Source organism: Pelecanus crispus, chromosome 3, assembly GCF_030463565.1.
Source record: "Pelecanus crispus isolate bPelCri1 chromosome 3, bPelCri1.pri, whole genome shotgun sequence".
NCBI classification, from domain to species: Eukaryota; Metazoa; Chordata; class Aves; order Pelecaniformes; family Pelecanidae; genus Pelecanus; species Pelecanus crispus.
The window spans coordinates 30150434-30169650 of NC_134645.1; the positions used below are offsets into that span (position 1 = coordinate 30150434).

Below are 19217 nucleotides of genomic sequence, written 5' to 3' on the forward strand. Positions count from 1 at the left end.
AAGCTCCCGGCCGGGGACCTGCAGGGTGGCCCCGGCTTCTGGGGGAGAGGAGGCCGAGGGCAGCGAGGCCGAGCCCCAGGGCGGCAGCGTGCCCCTTTGGGGGACTGGGCCTGCCGCTCCCGGGCCCGCAGCTCCTTCAGCCACCTGGTCGCTCCCGAGGCCTGTCAGCCACACGCGTGTGTGTGCGTGCAAGAAGTGTGTGTGTGCAAGAAGTGGGTGTGGGGAGTGTGCACAGGTGTGGGGGTTGCCTAGGTGTGTGAGGGGGGTGGTGTGGCTGCTGCCCCTTTAAGGGAGGCCGGGGCCAGGAGCGGTGCCATGGCAACAGCTTGACAGCCGTGACCGGAAGTGATTGGCGGGTCAGAGGTCGCCGGTGGCAGCGGGAACATGGCGGCGGCGGCGGCGGCCCTGGCGATGCTGGGCGCTGGCGGCGGCGCGGCCGCGCTCCCCGGGGCGGCGGCTCCCTGAGCGGGGCGGGGAGCCTCCTGCCGCCGCGGCGCTGCCCCGTCCCAGGTGAGGGCGGGCGGGCACGGGTGCTCCCGTGGCGGGCGGCGGGCCGGGCCGGGCCGGGCCGGGCCGGGCCGCGCCGCGGTGCTGGCGGTGGCGCTGCGGGCTGACCCCCGCGGCGCGGCGGGGCTGAGCAGCGGCGCCGGGTCTCCGCCGCTGGCCCGGCCTCGCCGGTTTTTTTCCTGGCCGCGATGCGACCTGCCGGACTGTCTCACCTGCCTCTTATTTCTCCCCAGGCATGCTCGCTGCGCTGTAGGAGGGCTGGGAGCCGCGGCGATGCCAGGCGAGGAGCCGCTGGAGGAGAGCGCCTGAGCTTGCCGGGGGATACGTTCAGTGTGTGTGAAACGTGTACGTTACGCGAAACCTTGGTTTCAGTATTGCTATTTCTATTACACCTAGAGGAATAAACGAAGGCTTCTTCTTGTAATCACGTCCTTACTATCTTCCCTTTTGGGAAAAGTCGAGTCTCTTGTTATGGCTTGCAGATACACAGAAGTCAGTCGGTTTTTGCCAACAGTGGCTGGGTGGTTTTCCCTGTTTACTGTGTCTGTTGTCGCTTCTCCCGTTGGCACTGGCGTCTATGCTGCAGTCTCTGCTAGATTTGCCCTCTGGCAAAGCTAAACTTTGACCTGAATGGTCTCTTGTGTAAGAAGCGCAGGGTGAGTATTTGAACAAGGCATGTAACTTTTCACAGTCAGGCTGTTCAGAACATAACTGTGACAGCAAAAAGCTGCGTACTAGAAATAAATACTAGAATTAAGCTATGTGTGCAGCTTCACGTTGGCGCTTGTGTGTATTCATTGTGATAGAGTACTTGGTTGTCACTAGACTGTTTTTTGATCTCCATTTATGCTAGTGGATGGAGTAGACTATGCTTGCATAACGGGTAGCGTGTTTTGCTTATTGATTGCTAAGTATTGCCATATCTCGTTTATTCTAGAGTAGCTGTCTCATGTTTTGAAGACACCACCCACTCTCTTCTTTTGGACCCTTGTACTTCTCAGTAGTAGTTACCACAGCAATATTTTAATGTTTCTCAAGCACAAACTTATTTCACTGTAATACACAGAGATTAACAGATGGCCTTTTTTTTTTTTCCTCCTTCTTCTTAATTTACAAATGGGGAAACTAGGATAAAAAAAGGAGGAAAGCCAAAGTATGTCTTAAATTGAACACAGAAATCTGAAGTGAGTTTGGTTGACTTTGTAATCAGATTTTATATTATCTAATAGTCTGAATGCAGGGCTTCAGTGGCAGCTGTGCTATCTGGCTCCTCAGCAAATCAAGGTACAGTTTAACAGTGTGAATACACAATTTGGTCAGTGTGTGGGCTGCAGCTGAAGAGCGTGGTCTCACTCCTTTGCCATCACTGGCCATGGGTTGCCGCTACTCTCTTTGTAGTGGATTTAGTGGTTCGATGGTTGCAGGGACAGTTGATCTAACAGTTTTATGGGGATGGCTTTCTGTCAGATGGAAGCTATTCTAGTGAGCGAGTGCTCCGATATGAATGAAAGCTGTTTTTCCTTCTGCATTAATGTAAACCAGCTGTGGGTTAAGTATAATGTGAAACTGTACCTCGAGAAACCAAATCTCAAATTGGTCATTCAGAAAATCAGGACTACGCTTAAAACTTCTGAAAAGTTTGGATTAAAAAAAGAAAAGTCGGCCATGTGTAGGGAATGTGTGGTAAGAGTGAAGAGGGTATAAGTCTGTGAATGAACTTTCCCATCTTTGCAGAGTCTTTTCTCCGTTCACTTCTTGCCAACGAGCTTCTGTGCTGAAAAAGGGAAGTGTCTTACAAAGCCTTATTTAGACCTCAGGGGCTGGTCCACCATGTGTACTCAGTGAGGCAGGAATCTTGAAGGCAAAATAGTATTGTATCCTACTGTAAAAGCCAAACTGAAGTTGCGCAGGGAAACCTTGATTCTGGTATGTTGCAACTCCTCAGTCTTGATAAGTTTTGCTTTCCTGGAGTTCTCGACCCTCCTCACAAAAGCAATCTGAAAAGAAAATTGGAAGTGTAATGAGGTGTCATCTTCACATCCACCTGGGGTTTTAGCAATGTTAGGGTTACTTGATCCAGCAAATCCTTTCTCCAGTTGCTCAGGTGGCAGGCTGTCATCTGTTTCATCTGTTCCTGCAGGGTCTCTACTACTTCAGCAGCTATTTTTAATAATGCCAGGCTAGATTCTTAATTACCTGAACTGTGTCAGGTGCAAATAAATCTTCTCATCCTTCTGCTGGCTTTCTGTTTGATTCTGTCCAAGACTTCTCCCTGTAGAGTTTCTATCTCTTAATTTTTGTTTAGACAGTCTCATTTATGTTCTTTCTTTCCTGTCACTTGTCGTGTCCTTCAGTGTGCTGCTGCCCCCCTCCTCCCACCTCTGCTTTGCCAAAACACACCTTTTCCTTTTGTTGACTGCTTCTTCCAGCTTCTTGGGATATGCAGAGTCTTTGTCCCAGTTTATGCTTTCCTCGTACCTGGTCATCATTTATGAATGATCTTTCTTTACCTCTGTCCTTTCTTTCCTTATCTCATTCTTCTGTTCTCCACTTACAGTCTTTTTCAAGGTTGTCCCTTCCTTGTTCCTTGTTTCTTGTGGTGCTGAGAACACACAGACAAGATTCTTTGTGTTCTGTATGTGGTATTGAGTTCCATAATCTGGTTTAATGTTTTATTAGCTATGGACTGAGTAGAGCTGGCTTGTCTGGGTTGCATGTGCGGTGTTTGGTCAGCACTTAGAGCTAAGAAAGGGGAAAATGGAACCTTTAGAGAGTTGACTTCTTGAAAGAGGTCCCTGCTGAGTGTGGGCAAAGGCTCACAGTTTGGTTTTACGTGACTTTTTGTTGTCCTGGCCAAAAAGTAAATTGCTCCTGAAGGACAATTCCACATTATAAAGTCCATTGTTGCTGCTGCAAGGCACAGTGAGATGCGAGAGCACAATGTTAGCAGTCTTTGTAAAACGTAGACAGAATGTCTCTTCTTTTTCCTAGTCTTTTTCTCCGAGCTGAACTAGTTTGCTTGTGAACTTGTTTTGCTATAATAAACTTAATTTACTTAATTTGATTTGTTTGTATTAGGGTTTCTTACATGCTTAGGGGTTCAAAACTGGGGAAGTCTTTACTTGTCAATACAAAATTAGTTGCTCCACTAGGTTCACACACTGTCCTTTCATGAGTTCAAGAAAATGAATTTGCTTTTAATCTGACAGCAGGCTTGTTTTTTGGGGTTTTTTTTGGTTGTTTTTTTTTTGTTTGTGGGTTGATCCCCCCCGCCTGCCCCTGGGAATCCTTGAAACAAAACTGCTTTTTCCCATCTTGCTGCTTTTAAACATGCCTTCCCAAGACTTTGTATCTGTGATATTAAAACTCCTGTGACTCTTGAGGGGGTTTTTTTTGAGCATCCTTTGGTGTAATACCTGCTCTTTATGTTATTTTAGGTATCAAGGGAACAGGTATTGCTTTCATTCCAGTGGTTCTGAAAGGTATTGCTTAATCTCAAGTGTTTTCTCACTGAACTTATGGTGGCTTTGTTGTTTTTAAGGCATCCAGCATATCTTATGGTAGAAAGAAATCTGTACCTATTTGCTCTTATCTTTTGATGGCAGCTTCAGAGGTGCCTTGAAGGCTAAGTGAATAGACTGCCTCATGAGTCTATATGAGGCAGTTATGTGGATCACCACACAGTGCTTGTAGAAAGAGAAAATGCTTGTCTTTTTCTCAATTACTGTTTGAATCATGGAAGTGTTCCTATAAACTATTGTGTCCCCAGACATGCTCACAGTTCCTGGGTGCTTTAATATATGAATGATAGATTGTTTTGTGCTCCTTCACCAAGTCAGTGAAGTGATGGAGCTGGTTGTAGTCAGAAGAGTCAAGATAACCAAACACCCAGGCTTTTACAGGAGAACAAGAAATAAAACACAACCAAGACATTCATTTCTCTTGCTAAATCAGAGACAAACAATAGCAGGCAGCACAGGTACTGACAAGTACACACAATCATGATTTGTAAACAGGAATGGAATTAGTTTGATTTCCTGAAATCCTGTTAGTTGCATCAAACTGGTAACGGTTGTTGCAGATCAAGATTTAACTTACTGCTCAAAGTAACTGGAATTTATTATGGTTATACTTGAAATGAACATACAGATCTGGGGTTAGTGTGTGATTATTTTATTTTTCCTCTTAACTCGTGAATGTTCTGTATGATAATGATTCCACCCAAATATACATGTTAATTGCAAAGTAACAGAAAATATGCTGTGTGACCCTTCTAATCTATTAGGAAGACTATCTCTGGTACTTGAAGGTAAAAATGTGAGAGCTTGCATGAAATGCCTCGTATGGCCACTGATGCAGTTTTAACAGCAATAAAAGTGCTGAGAATTCTGGGTTCAGCTTGATCAGCTCTTGGAGAGACAGAAGCAGTAGATAAAAGATTCAAACCCTTTTTGTTCCCTCAAAGAAAATTCTTTATGTCTAAGTAATTAATTCCACGTTACTTGGTAATTTTGCTCTTACGTTGCATTATGATTACTCTTATCTAGTGTTGGTATTGATTTTTAACATCGATTTCCCCAATCTCCACACAAGCAATGATCTACAGCCTGCATTTGTTCAGATCAAGTATTAGCATTATGTGTTTGAATTCAGAGGATAATTGCATATCTTGCAAATTACCCAATGGCTGTTTCATCTTGAAACATTTAGAAATCCATTTTAGTTTCTCATAATTATAATGTTTTAGTCAGACAGCAATCTAAACTTAGGACAGCACTTTGGCAGTGATATGCTTGTTTTTCAAAAATGAGCACAGTTTCTGTGGTTAAATTTTCCTTTCATTTAAATATAGATTTTAATCAGTGTAGGCCAAACTTTTCCAACCATATTTAAAATTAGCTCAAGCCATATTTTAAAAAGTATGTTCTCCTAATCTGATTTAACTTATGTAGAAAAATGTATGCAGAAATGAATCTTTTTTAAGCTGAATAATGCTTTTGAAGTGCTTTTACAATTTATTTGCAAAAATCGTTTATAGACTGGCTCAAATATGACTTGATACTAGTAGTCTCTTTGTAATAAATACCTCTGAAAGCACTTCATGCTGTGCTTCTGAAATTTGAAAGGTAGCTGTTCAGAAAGAAACTGTAAATTCCACTCATCAAGCAGCTAAGTTACAGCATCAAAACAAAGTAAAATGCTTGCTGTTCTTCCAGACTTCCATGCAAGCGTTGTTCTGGAGATTACTGAAGTTTTCATTGGTTGTCTTGTACTTCTTTAGGCAGGATATAGTTACTGTTTTCAGTTGGTAAGTTGAAGTTGTAAGTAGATGTATAGCAAGTGTTAAGCTTTCTTAGAGGATATTCAATATTGTACGTATTCCAAAACAGAAGTGTGAACGAGTCTGAATTGAATCTTTCAGGTGGCTATTACAAATCCCTGAATTACTGCTAAACACTTGGTCGTTTCAGTTTCTAGAAAAGCATTAAAAAAACACAAGCAAAAAGACCCCCCAGACTGTTCCCAATCTTATATCCCAGTTTTTACCCAAATGCGGGAAAAAAGGTCTTTGCTATACCCAGAAAGTTTTCCAGTTGGCAGAGTGTTCAGAGATCAAGGGAGTCAATCTGTCAGCAGACTTCTCTTCAGATAGACCATTTCTACTGATCGCAGGTGGGGTGAGATGCTTTCACAGAGAAATGTGAGGACAAATGTTGTAAGAGGGAGATGAGTTGTGTGGATTTCCATTACATGGAATGCAGCATGTTTTTATATGAGATGTGCTGGTTAGCTTTGACATGCTGTTTCTTTGGTGAAAACAATGTGGGAAAGAAATACTGTCCTGGTTTGGACATGGAACTGTGAGAAATCTTAGTTCTTCAGATGTTTTATTTTATTATTCAGATACTAGAAGGACTACATCCTTCTAGTTTTTAATACAGTAATCATGCATCTGTTCAGCTGATCAATTCCATTTGCTATCAAGATCATGTTTGTTACTGTGATTTTTTAATGACCTACTAGAATGTAAAAAACATTAGTTTTGAAAAAGCTGATAATACTATAGCAATAATAAGCAATAGCAAATTCATCAATGACTGGTAAAGCTTACCTTTTTTCCAATTGCTGCAGTTTGTGCTATCACTTTTAAGAAACTTAAATAGAACAAACACTTTTCAATTTCACTCAATCTTTCTCATAAACAGGATTAACTCTTACCCAGAATTCCTGTGGTACAGTGGGAGTTTCTCAAGCATTCAGCTCATCACTGAATAGCAGTTACACATTTTGTGCTCACTGAAAAACAACTTTTAACTTTTCTGGTTAGATAAAGCCAGAAGGCAGTGGTGACCACATACTGATCTATGAAAGTTAATTTTTCAGAGTGAACCAAACTGCAAACTGGCTTCCAGCTTTCAGGCTATGGTCAGAACTTGGAGCTTGTTCCTGGTTCTGCTGTGTAAATTTTTTTAGATTGTGTATCAGCTGGACGTGAGTGCCATGTGCCCCAGGGAAGTCATCACTAGGTCCTTTTAACAAAGCCAAGGAAAACTACAGAAGATTTCTCAAAGAGCAAAACAAGTAGAAGAAATACCTGTTAAGTCTCTGTTGGGAGTCAGTCAGATTTTTTTTTTTTAAACTCTCCACTCATGGAAAACCTTTCTCTTGAGTACCACATTTCAGAAAGTGTGAGGTAATACACTCATGCCAAGGTTATTGAGCCAATCGGTGGAGTCTGGTAAGGTAAGGCTAATTATTTCCTTTCAGCCTCCTGCATAGACAGTAGCTTTCTTCTCTTCCCTCTTCAGTGTGAAAACACCACTAAATCTGTCAACTAGCGAATTCCCTTAAAAAGAAAACAGTTTTAGCAATTTCTTTCAAGGTCTCTTGCCCAGGTCAGTATATTTGTCCTTAGGACAAGTAAAAATGATGCACTGCCAGTGAACTAATTATGTGTAATTCATCATCAGATAGTGGAAACAATTAATGTTCTGGGAATTGGCATGCATTTCACATTTGGAAAGGGGGTGTTTGGTTTGGTTTAATCTCTCTTAAATAATTGCAGACCATCTAGGAAGATGGAATGTAATGTTCTGGGTATGTTTGATCTTTCTAAACTTTGGGGATAGACTGTTTTAGAAAAGGATCGGTCTTACTGCATTTTGTGGTGTCCCCATGAGATGGATAGATTTTGCACTAGAGTTTCCTTAGGAAAAATACTTGTGTGTCAGTCTGGTTTACAAGAAGTGTTTTGCAGACTCATATGTTTCTTACCATTGAAAGTGGCAAAGGGTGTGTCTCTCCCAAAATTATGGCTTTGCTTAGTGTGTTCTTGTATTAGGAACATCAGGTTTAAGTTTTCACTTAAATACGGTTTTAAATGAAATCCTGACAGTTACCACTCTTTCCAGTGCTTGCATGGGTCTACCATTCATTACAAAATGGATACTTCATTATTTTGTCATAAATGGTTCTATCTTTAGATACCAACTTCCAAAATTTACTTAGAACAGTAATTTTTGTAAAAACTGTCTTCGCAGAATGTTTTTTTTACTTATTCTGTAATAAAGGTAGGCATTGTACTTACTGTATCTTGTTCCTACTGTGAAGAATGAATCTCGGTCTCTTTCCTAAATATTGAGAAGCATTTAGTTTTGTACTTCTGTTGGATACAAGGTTAGGTGTTGAACAGTGTCAGCTCCATTAAGCAATAAAAAAATCCCGTTTAAGAAAATTTTTTAACTGAGTAACACATCGCATTTAGATTTTGACTGTGACTAAGAGCTGTGTGTTTATCCTGTCTGCCACCTTAATAGTTTTTGAATGACAAATGCCTGCTAAGATGTCAAGGGTTAAACAGCTATATTTTTTTGTGTGTTCTTGTTACAGTAGGTCACTGAAGGACCTTGAGAAATGACTGATCTGTAAAATTGAGACAAAGTCTCTACAGTTACAGTAGTATGGAAATTAAATATAGGCAGAAGCAAATGTGGCTTGAGTGGTCACAGTGGGGATAGTGCTAAAATGATTGTTGACAACAGGAATAGATATTATCTTCTGTCTAAAGGGAAAATAGCTAAAATTATGGGGTTTTTGTTAAAGTAATTGCAGTAGGCTAGTCTTTTGAAGAATGATGTGACATGATATGCAGCACCCTTGTGCAGTAGAATATCTTTGAAAACATACTAATAGCAGTTATTTTTAATTGAAGAACCTTATGAAACGTTTAGAGGATTTAGTAAGCTTTGATTGTCAGTCACATGTTAGTAATATTTTCTTATGGTCTGCCTTCTCTCTGTGCCTTTGCAGCTTGGCAAGCCATCACCCTTCTGCAACAGCACTGTGCCCCTGAAGTGGCTATAGCAAATAGTCACTTCCCTTTTTTTAAGGGAAGCTTTAAGTTATTCCTATATTGCCTGTGGCCCCGAGTGTATTCAGATTCTTGTTCATTTTACATGTAGACAGTGGCAAATAGAGGTGGTAAATATGGCTGTTTTTTCTTTTTTAACTTTACGTAAGGCATCCATAAAAATCTGTTAAGCAAACTGGCATTGTACATGTTGTCTGTAGCTTTGTTATCATGAGCGCTGGGCATGCAGAATTAAGCTTGTTTTCAGAACAAAAGGTGTCATTGTTGTGAGCAGAATCCTAAAATGAGTTTGCATGATAGAAAGAAAGATAGATTACATTTCCTGTCTCTGTCATCTCTCACTGCATCTTGAAATACAGAATTACCTGAAAAAGGCATACTTAGGACAGGCTTTTGCTGAAGTTTAGAAACACGTCATTTATTCATAAATGTAAAATAAGCAAACCTTAAAATTTAGGGAAGCTGTCTGGTAGCTTTGGATTTCAGTGCAAGGTATTCTCTATGTACAGTATTAACACAGATGATAATGTTTACTGGAAGTATCACAAAATGACATACTGGCTAGGAGATACCAAAGAAATGGAAAATAGTAGTTGCAAAGTACTGTTGTACATGGAGTTCCACAGGCTGCAGAGTATTTTAGAATGAAAATTTTCAGCAGTAGTGAAATTGATCTGATCTGGCAGAAGAGTAATATTTTAATGAATGCTTATAGCATGACAAGAGGAAAGAGAAATTATCAGCAAGTATTTCTTCATCACTTAGACTGCTGTTACTGCTGTAGCTCTCCAGCCATTTAGCTAAGGGTTTACAACCTTTACAGGGAGTATATATTACAGACTGTAGAGCAAATGCCTTTGTTTGACCTCAATATCCTGTAAAAATGCCATTTCCCAGGATTTTTGCATGTGGGACCTTAGTTATTCTGCATGCAACTGGTGCAAGTCTCACAGCTTTTAAGAACTTGGGGTTTGATGTTAGCATGGAGGAGTGGCTCACCCTTAGGAGCCTCATCTTCTGTGAGACCTCAGTGTCTGTCCTCTTGAGTAAGGTTATGGTGTGCTTTTCTGCCAATTTCAATGTCTTGAATGATTTTAATGTTTAGAGTGAAGTTACCAAGAACTTTAATTTCTGGTTTGGGAGCTATTTGATACAGAAGCATCAGTCTCTTGTTCTTAACTAGATGATTGTTTTCTTCTTAACATCTCTCCCCTAAGCTGAACCTTACTAAGTGCTGTCAGATTTCCACCAAGCATGTGCTGAAGAGCTAGAACATAAAAGTGAAGTTCATATTGGAATGAGATCTGGAGAGAAGCAAAGTTGTGAGCAAGTATTTTTCCCTTTTTCCAAATCTTAAGCTTCAGCCACGTTAATAATATTTCTACAAAAACATTATTGAGCTAATTTAAAGCAAAACTCTAGAACTGTTATATCCCACGTGGCATGAAACATTCCTGCTTTTTTTTTTCCTGGTGTATTAACTTCTTACACAGAAAGGAAATGAATTTTAGAAAGAATGTTATACATAAACCATTTGAGACATTCTCTGTTAAGGAAATACCAGCTGTCAAGAAAGATGCAGCCAATGTTGAGTTATATTAAAAACATTGTAAAGGAAATATTTGTCAAGGAAAAGTGGATTAATTAAAACTTTTTAACTGTTTTTGCTCTGGAAGAAGGTTAGGGAAGTTCTATATAAGTGTCTTCTAAATGCAACCGTTATTAAAAACCACCAATTTATTTTTTCAGAAGGAAGTTGACTTAGGCAAGTTGTTCCTTAATGTTGAATAAAGAAATTTTCTGACTACAATGTAACTGGGGGGGTGGGGGAGAAAAAAAAGAAAAAAAACTTGGAGTCATTATACTTCATTATCTTCAAATTCTATAGGCTTGCTTTCATTAATTCTTCTTGATGGACAGGATTTATATCAAAAAGAAAACAGGTTACGTTTCAGGATTTTCATATTAATGTTTTTATTTGAAAATCGGTTCTCTTATGAGCAATTAATAGCACTAGAAGGCATTATTTTGCTTCTGTAGAGGAAAATGGTGAAGTACACATAAAAAGGTGCTTGGATCAGGCATGTGAAACATTAAATATGATAGGATTTACCCTTTCTTTAATCCAGTCTAGCCTTCTGCCTTTAAGGAGTTGTACACTGAATGTGCAGATTTACTGTAATGGTTTGAAACATGAGCTTTTGGTTTAATTACCACTTTGCTCTTTTCCCCATTAATCTGCTGATGCTATCAGATCTACCCTGGAATGCAGCAAATACAGAAGAAATTATGCCTGTTACCTTTCCAGATAATGCTCCAACTTTTTTTTATTTTTTTTTAAATTTAGGTAAAGAGGTTGATGCTTAGATGTTATGGTTATGTGACCTACTTAAATGCTGAGGTTTTGATTTTAGGAAAGCATAAATATTGTATATGGGAATGTTAGGTCTTCCTCTGTTTAAGATATCCTACCTTTTCTTTAGAACTATTTTCTGGAAATTCATGAAGATCAGACTGTTTTCTTTTGTTCCTTGAAAATACTAAAATTACAGTTCTCAAGGTGCATGATTGCTATTAGAGATGAGCAGCCTCTGTTCCCCAAAATTCTCTTCACACTAGGTTTGTGATCTTAGACTTCGTTAAAATACCAACAGAAACGTAAGTACCAAATGATATATGGGCTAAATTTTTCAACATCACCCACATATCCACATCTGAATTGATAGTCTGTAATTCTATTAACACATTACCTTTTTTCTCCTTAAAAAACTTGCTGTTCGGGATGGCTTGTATTTTAGGAATGCCTTAAAGATTTAAGGAATGTGGTATGTATAACCCATTTTACTTGTTGCACATGCTTGATGTTGTATACAGAACTGAATAAAGGATTGAAGATGATGATCATCTGAAGGTTTCTTTAGTTAAATGCCACTCTGAAGAACTGGATTTTGCTTTTTACTTGACAAGCAAGACACGTAACATTGTTGTTAACTATAACTAATTGTGATCTTTGTATCGAATAGTAAGGTTTCAAGTTGGACACCTATAAAATAAAGAACGCAAAGCTTTCACAACTGCAACTGAAGCTAATAGCAACTATGAATTGTGCTTCTGACATACTGCACTGTGACAAATATTCTGAAAAAAAAGTCTGGAAACATTCCAGATTAGGCAAACACAATTCATATACTTTGTGGTGTGGGTCTTGAGTTATAAAAATATAAATAAGATCTGTTATGAAAATAAATTACTGACATATAACACTTTCAGGTGGTAGTATAATGAGCATTATATAATATGGAGGAAAAAGAAAAAAAAAAAAAGGGAGGTGGGGTTGTCCTAGGATTTTAATAGCTTAGGCTAATTTTAGGACAGTACTATGAGAAGGGGAAAAAGAAATGCAAAGTAATTTCTCCCTGTTAACCGTGCTGTCAAAGCATGTGCATTGGATGAGCAGGTTTCCTGTTTGAAAAAACAAATAAACCAGCCAGGAAAGAACAACCTTAATTCTGGTGGTTTATAGTTTCTGTACCTTTGGTTGTGCAGCTTCAGTATCCCAAATGTTTTTTGAGTGTAATACAAAGGTAACAATTCACTGACAGCATGCTGGGTGATGCTTAATGCCCCTGATCTCTTAGCTGTGAATGTAGCCAACTGTAATTATGCTGCAGATGACCCCTTACTAAAGGTGATGTTCTCCCTCCTGTAAATTCCTATGGTGCTGTATCTGACCTAAATGCTTTTCAGGCTGAAATGAGCTTCTGTATGTTAGACTTTCACAGAATCACTTAATCTGTAGTCTGAGACTATGCTTTACTGTCAGTCGGTTTTATGGTATGCAAAATGATAGATATCTGCGATCAGTGCTGACTTGAAAGAGAAGTAACTAGTCTGAGTTCCTGAATGTAGTGTCAAGACCACTAATCATGTCAGGGCTAGAAAAAAAATATCTGTCAGCATTCCAAGTTATTTCTACAAAGCAGTTAACAATTGTAAAGGATTCTGCAGTTTGATCCTACAGATCCTACTTTATGCCTCTCACTTAAATCTTGCTCTTGTCCAGAGTGGAATAGTTCTTTCTGTATTTGCGTATGCATGATTGAGCATATGGTTATTGTTCTAAGGAGAAGTAAGAGGAAAATAGCCTCTTCTAATCTGTCAATTCACATTTTGAAATTTTCTTTATAGTAACTCTTGTGAAAATTGTATTAGCTATCTAGGACCACTTTTTTCCATTTCAGTCTGATGCCTCTGCAATCAAGATGAAGGATGTTGATTGGGATGCCTTTCTTTTGAGAAATTAATACTGAACCACTATGCATTGATTGACTTTTACTGTCTAATTGGTGATAGACAGGTTTGCTCAGTCTTTGTTGGCTTTCACAGTGAAGTTAAGCCTAAAAATGTACTTGAAGTTATTTGGTCTAAATATATCTTAGTCTTTTATGATGTTTAGAACAAGACAAAGCTTAGTTGATGAACTAGCAGCCATCTTTACAGGTGGATAACTTGGAGAGATGCATTTTGAATGAGGTGTGAAGCTTGGAGTTTTAGTTTTATCCTAGTTTACCTTATTTGATGGAGAGTTAAATCTTTTCTTTAGCTGTTGATCGAGGACACAGTAATCATCTTTATGGCTATATCTGATTACAAACTACAGTTAATGTCCTGAATTCCCTGTCAGTGAGAAATAATCCTCCTCTATGCACTTCTAAAGTAAGAACTTCAGGGGGAAAAACATGTTGTCACTACAAAGTGTAATTCTGTTATCTGTCCTGCATAATAGAAAGTGACTAAATTATATTATCAACATGTATAACAACTTTACCAAAATTGCAGGTTGTAGATGTTCTTTAATAGGGCATCTTGCAGCTGAGTTGAGCTGGTTCTCAATGTATAGAAAAACCTACTTTCAGTTTAAAAGGGTCAGTTATGAGATAACTTGATGTAATTTTCCAACTATATGCTAGATATCTTTATCTGACAGTATAGAAGCTAGAGATGGAATGTTATAAAGAGAAATGATTTGACTACATTTAAGTGTTATGGGACAATTGATAGATGAGTCCCATTAGCCATGTTGTGTTGAACTGCAGCCAGCCATTTTGAAATATTTTAAATCCCTAGCGTTCCTGAACAACTGGATGAGAATCTTTTTCTGATATTCCTTCTAAAAGGGATTATTATTGATTTTTGTTGTAGTTTGGTCTAAGGATTTCAGTGAAGTATCAGGAAATGATTACGTTTTTCCTTAGTGACTAATGTAGTCAAACCTGATTTGAAGTTTGGAATCTGTTACCAGTAAAAAAGGCTTACAATTATGCTGTTAGGGGTTTTAGATCACTTTAAATTTCTTATTTCCTGTGAAATACTAAAATCCTACCAGTATAAGTCATAAGCTATTTATCTATACACCTTAATTCTATTTGTTGGATAGGGAATCCTGTAACAGCAATCTTGTGCAAAGCTAGTTTTGCAAGTTTTTCTTTGTTCTATTCATTACGCTTGTGTTGATGCTTTTCCTTTTCCAAACCCCTTCAAAGTTTCCAGTTTATCAACATTTTGAGATGCAGAAAGTGATTCATCTGAGTGTCTTTGTGCTGTATGGTTTGAAGATAAGATGTGTCTGTAGCAGCTGCCAAACTGAAGCCTGAAGCAATGCCAGGACGTTTATGCTGAGTTTACTAGAATGGCTTTCTCTACTTTATTTCTTGCTCTGTCAACATTAATCTCTTTCTTCTTTGCCACAATGTTAGTTATTAAAAATTCTGACATCCTAAGAAAAGCTTATTGAATAACTTCTCATTCTGTTTGTCTATTATATCCTTTTTGCATACTGCAGATTACTGTAAATTGCTCTGGAAAGCACTATGAAAAAGTAATGGCTTAATATAAGTAAGTGAAAAGGGTCTTCCAGTTGTTGCTCATGTCTTCTAGTCTACCAAGATGTTTAGTATTGGGTCCTCTTAACCAAAATGTGGGAGGAGAGAGAGAGAGGGAGAAATGTTGGAAGGTCAGTGAACTTTTTTGGTTTGGAATACATTTACCTTTTCTTAAAGTAGTTTGAACTATTTTGTTAGGCCATACCGTGACACAGAACTACTGAGACCTTATACACATTATAAAAAGCTTTAAAATTGGAAACAGTTTCACCTGTTCTTCTCCTCTCATTTATTTTTGGCAATAATGGGTATGAAAATGTTGTCTTCATTGCCTTGAGCTTTGTGTTTTGTCTTTTAATCTCTTGTTAGTTTTTCTCTCAGCCTTGTAATATTGCAAAACAACATTATAAGCTTAATTATTTGCTTCATGAAATTTAAACTGTTTGAAATGGAGCTGAGGACTGATGAGTTTAAGTGATTTCATAGTCTCTGAATTTTGCAGCTAGCAGGGAGGTATTTTCAGAAGCATTGGCATAATTCAGAGTTTCCTAAAAGTTGGCCTTAATTATTCTGGTTTGAATTAGGACCAGGACCGAAGGAATTATTCTAGTTTTCAAAGACTGAAACCCCATCATGCTGAATTTGGAGGGCCATAAGCTCTCTTCCTCCTAGTTGTAGAAACCCTATGCAGCAGCTAAGGGGACACTCAGGGGCTTAACTTCCCAGCTAATAAGGACACTCTGGATGCTTCCAGAAATTTTTAGGCTTGAGACCCTGCACAAACACGTGCTAGACATACTGGAGAGAGTTCAGTGAAGGACCACAGGGATGATGGACTGGAGCATCTGACATATGAGGAAGGGCTGACAGAGTTGGGACTGTTCAGTCTGGAGAAGAGAAGGCTTGGGGAGGGCAATCTTACTAATGTACGCCAGTACCTGAAGGGGGGGTGCAAAGAGGACAGAGCCAGGCTCTTCTCAGTGGTGCCCAGTGACAGGACCAGAGGCAATGGGCATAAACCGAAACACATCAGAAAACAGTTTTTTACTGGGAGGATCAGTGAGCACTGGCACAGGTTGCCCAAGGAGGTTATGGAGTCAGAAATACTTGTAAGCTGACTAGACACGGTCCTGGGGAACTGGCCATAGGTGGTCCTGATTGAGCAGGAGGGTTGGACCAGGTGACCTCCAGAGGTCCCTTCCAACCTCAGTGTCGAGGTTTAACCCCAGCCAGCAACTAAGCACCACGCAGCCACTCGCTCACTCCCCCTACCCCGATGGGATGAGGGAGAGAATTGGAGGAGTAAGAGTGAGGAAAAACTCCTGGGCTGAGATAAGAACAGTTTAATAATTGAAATAAAGTAAGATAGTAATGATAATAATAACAATATAATGATAATAATAGTAATATCCAAAGCAAGTGATGCACAATGCAATTGCTCACCACCCGCTGACTGATACCCAGCCAGTTCCTGAGCAGCGATCGCTGCTCCCTGGCCAACCCCCCCCAGTTTCTATACTGGGCATGATGTCATATGGTATGGAATAGCCCTTTGGTCAGTTTGGATCAACTATTCGGACTGTGCCCCCTCCTAGTTTCTTGTGTACCTGGCAGAGCATGGGAAGCTGAAAAGTCCTTGACTAGCATAAGCAGTACTTAGCAACAACTGAAACATCAGTGTGTTATCAACATTCTTCTCCTACTAAATCCAAAACACAGCACTATGTCTGCTACTAGGAAGAAAATTAACTCTATCCCCGCCAAAACCAGGACACTCAGCCATTCTATGTGATTCTGTTGTGCAAATGTCATAAAATCTTTATTGGTTTGAGATCACCCATAGGTGATTTGTAGGAGAAGATGATTCTCCTTAAAATAAAAGATAGCTTATTTATTCCTTTACACCTCTTCTCAGCTTCAGAGGAGATAGCTACTTAGCTTAAAGTAAGTTGCAGAATAAGGGGTGGTATTCGGGAAACAAGGTTCCTTACCACCTTTAAGTCTTAGGAAGCATGTGAATTGAGAACTGAAGTTGTAGTTTTAGTTGCTGTTAGAGCAATTTAAATGTACGTTGTAGCTAAGCCATCACAGGAAAATAATTTTCTTTCCTGAGGGAGGAAGGACAGAAGCACTTGCTGCGTACTGTGTTTTGCTATAGGCTGTTTTTCCTCTTGTGTAATGGTCTTGCGCTATAAGAAGGGAGAGAAGCACTTTAAACACAGGAAAATGTGGTTGTTAAGCCACAAAAAAAAAAAAGGTTTCAAGAGCATGCATAGTATCAAAAACAATTTCTGTCACTCTTGATTTTGCTTTCATTTTGAGAATGACAGTTTAAAGAAAATGATAAAAAAGTGACTTTCCTTTAGGTGATGGAAATCTGCTTGTCATTTTTGTAATGAAAATGCTCCCATTTTGAAATGCTTGTTTATTTTCACAAGTTTGGAGTGGCTCTAAATTCAGTGACTTCAAAATGTGCCTGTACATTTTAATTTGCCTTCTTGACACACACTTTATTGTTAAATGAAACATTTTTATTGGCACAAAAATATTTGCCCCACCTATTTTCATTTGCTAGTGGTGGGAACAGTAACATTAAAGGCTGCTTAAAATACATGAAGTGAGTTCTGGGGTCATTCCCCACCTGTTGTTTATTTTGGTTTATGCAGGAACAGTAAAAAGTAATCATGTTGTTGAAGTTCTGTCATCTAAGTAGTGGTTTTTGGAGGCTAACATCACTGTATCATGCAAGGTGTAGATTTAGACAATTTACACATCAGCAGGTTTGGTTGGCTTCTTCAAGCAAAACTGCAGACTTCTGGGATAACGAACAGTGAATGTTGGCAAGAAAGGTCGCTTCTTAGTTTTAATGTAACCTAGAGTACATTGTACTGAGTTACGGAACAAAAGACTGTAAATACAGAAGATCTTTGATTAACTTCTCCTTTTCAAAGTGTCTTGACCTTCATTGAGTTCCCCTAGCTGACATTTTTAGAAGAGTTTTAGTACTATTTTCTTTCATTATAAAGGGTTTATTTGCGTATTTGCTTCCACATATTTCATTGTCATCTTCTCTGCCATTTGACTTTCTTCAGCTACAACGGCATCTACATTTCATATCAGCATGGTTACTGTAGTAGTGTAGCGATGTAGTCCTTTGTTATTTAAAATTCTAGAAATGCATTTCTGTAAGTGGACATTATCTTGGTAAGCAAAGGAAAAGTAAAGCAAACATGAGTGAAGAAGAAAAAAAATAGCAAAGCTGATAAGCACCTACAAAAACATTTGAAAGACAGCATAATATATTCAAATTAGGAGTAAATCACATAGGATTCACATCACATAGCTTTCTATTTTTAGTTTTGAAATTATTAGCTGCATTTTCTATTTAAAGGCAATGACATTTAGTCAGACTTAATGCAAGTGAATCATAGTATTGCATTGCATTTTCTATTTAAAGGTAATGACATATTTAGTCAGACTTAATGCAAGTGAATCATAGTATTGCATTGTTATTGTATAAAATAGTGATTGTTTGTTGTGTTTCTTAATACTCTTCATATTCTGGAGGAGAAAAAAAACCCTATGTGCTCTGGAAGTTGCTCAGACATTTCATAGTCTGGGGTGGTGATGAATAAATTATACTATAAATAATGCAGGCAACAGGAATACATATTTTTGTTTTGTTAGACTAGACTTCTCCAGTTGGCATCTTTCTTTCCTTTTCTTTACACCCCCTGTGGTGTTAGCAATGTAGGCTGTGTAAGATTACAAATAATTTTTCTACAAGGAGTCATTGCAGACTTGACTTTTTTACGTGACTGTTCATACTGGTTCTACTGTCTAAGCTGGTACCTCCCAGCTGTTCTTTAAAGGTCATGCCAGTGGTGCCTATTAATATGGCTGTGTCCTTCCTTTCCACAGTTCCTATCCTGCTGTTGCAGCAGAATGGGAACTTCCTCCAACAGTTAAAGGCTGCTTAAATCTTAGTAGTTGGCACCTTGGATGGATGGCTAGCTCAACAAGATCTTCCTGGCTTGGAGAGACAGCTTCTCAAGAGCATCCCTTGCTCTATAATAGCTGTCTGAACAAATCCCAGCTGTAAGATCTGGTTTTCTCTGTACTACTTTCTTCCTCTTTAATATGGTGTTCACTGAAGCCTTTAAGTGTTACACAATGTGAGGTGCTGTGCACAGCTAACAATGCTTTCTAGTAAGATATTCCGTAAAACGGGAACTTTTCCTTAGGACAAGATACAGAGTTTAGACTTTTTAATTTTATTTTAAGGATTCCAGGAGAGGGTGGAGGATGGTGATGAGAATCACCAGTTGTTTGCCATTAAGAAGGTTACAGGCTTTTAATCACCTCGCTTCTGCCTGCCTGCCTGCTACTGGTAGTTGAGTGAAACTGAGGGTGAGATTTGTACCATTGTTCCTTGAATGGGAAAGTTTTCTGGCTGC

The 19217-nt window shown here is 39.0% G+C and overlaps 1 protein-coding gene across 1 annotated transcript in view; it reads left to right on the plus strand.

Annotated features, from left to right (window-relative positions):
* Window positions 1-812: 812 nt before the first annotated feature.
* LCLAT1 (lysocardiolipin acyltransferase 1) overlaps window positions 813-19217 on the plus strand; it is a 117138-nt gene continuing 98733 nt past the window's right edge. The window contains exon 1 of the mRNA XM_075707875.1: window positions 813-852. The gene's annotated coding sequence lies outside the window, so the exon portion shown is untranslated. The remainder of the gene's footprint in view (window positions 853-19217) is intronic.